Consider the following 1,970-nt stretch of genomic DNA (forward strand, 5'->3'; position numbering starts at 1 on the left):
AATACTTAACTTATCCCTTTGCGCTTCTTCTCTCACCATATATCCTGGCGTCCTCCAGTCTGCCCCTAGTGTCCACCTTATATACCTTTTTTGTAAACTCTCTATATCTTTCCTTTCTTTCCACCCCCATATCTCTGCTTCATAACCTAACACCGGCCATACCAGCGTCTCAAATAACCATATTCTCCTTCTCCAATTTTTTTTTAACCTTTGTTTCCCTATTCCCCATATCTGTTTTATTACCCCTGCTGCTTTTTTTATCCTTTCTTTTACATGAGCTGTATGATCTCCATTCGTCTGCAAGATATATCCCAAATATTTATACTCATTGACTTCTTCTAACTTTATTCCTTTCCATCTCCCTGACCATTCTTTCTTGCTTCCTCCTCCTGTTCTAAACCTCATTACCTTTGTCTTCTTTTCTACATTTACATTCAGCTTTTTCCCATCTAAGTATTTCTCTAATCCTGTAATTAATCCCGCCATCCCTTCTTCATCCTCTGCCATCAACACTATGTCGTCTGCGTATGCCAGTGTATATATCTTTTCCTTCCCTATTCTAACTCCTCCCCAACCCTTTCTCTTCATTTCTTCTTCCAAGTCTGAAATTAATAAATTAAATAAAAGTGGGCTCATAGGACACCCTTGTCTCACACCTCTCACCAACCAGAAACTATCTCCTACTTGCTCTACTACCTTTGCCCTACTTCTTGTCTCTCTAAAAATGTCTGATACTCCCTTTATTAATCCCTCTCTTATTCCATTTTTTATCATCACTTTTTCTATTTCTTCTCGATTTAATGAGTCAACGCCGCCTTTAAGTCCAAGAACATTGCTATCATTGCCCATTTTTCCCTTTTAATTCTATTATTTACTAGATAGTTCAGAACATATATGTTGTCCATTACCCCCATTCCTTTTCTAAACCCTGTCTAATTCGGTGACTCGATCTTTTTTTCTTCAACTTCTATCTTCAATCTCCCCGACAAAATAGTGACATATACCTTATACAGTGTTGGCATCAACGTCACCCCCTATAATCTTTAACCTCCTCTCCCTTGCCTTTCTTTACTATTGGTATAACTACTCCTTCTTTCCATAACTCTGGCCACCCCTCTCCTCTCCATACTCTATTAAACATTATCCATGCCCATTCCTCTAGTTCCTCCCGTCCATATTTCCATACTTCATTTGGAATCTCATCTATACCAGGTACCTTTCCATCCTTCATTATTCCTAAAACTTTAACTATTTCTTCCCTTGAAATTTCCCCTTCTTCGTCTCTTTCTCTACCATATTTTCCTCCCTTTACCACTATTCTCTATACTCCTAGCAAATCCAAAAAATATTTCTTCCATTCTATCATTTCAATATCTTGGTTTACTCTTTTCCTTCTTTTTCTTTCTCTATTTACTACCTTCCATACATCTTCTTTCGTCCTAGCCATCTCCGACTCTTCCTCAAACCTTTTATTCTCTTCCTCTTTTTTTTGATAAAGCAACTCAGTATACTTTTTCTTTTTTTCCCTATATTCTTCTCCATTACTTTTTTCTTTTCTCCACTTTCTTAATTCCATTCTGACCTCTTTTTTTCCTATTTGCAGTCCTCATCCCACTCACTTCTATTCCCCCCTTTACTAACTTCATTATTGTTTGTGCACTCTAATCCTATTTTTATTTCTCCTATCATTTTTTCTATCTCCTCGTCCACATTTCCCTCTCTCATTTTGATATTTCTTAATTTTCTCTATCCTTTTCTTTTCCTTCACTTGACCAATCCCCTTTTCCTACACTTTTTACATTTGCTCCCCTTTTACTCATATTGCTATTCCTTTTTTGTCCCTCTATTGTCCCTATTAAGGGAAAGTGATCGGAATCAATATATTCTCCTACTTATAGTTTCTTAACCTTCTCTCTTACTTCATCATCCACTATCACATAATCAATTACCGTTCCCCTTTCACTTCCTGA

Source organism: Belonocnema kinseyi, chromosome 7 (genome assembly GCF_010883055.1).
Source record: "Belonocnema kinseyi isolate 2016_QV_RU_SX_M_011 chromosome 7, B_treatae_v1, whole genome shotgun sequence".
Lineage (NCBI taxonomy): Eukaryota > Metazoa > Arthropoda > Insecta > Hymenoptera > Cynipidae > Belonocnema > Belonocnema kinseyi.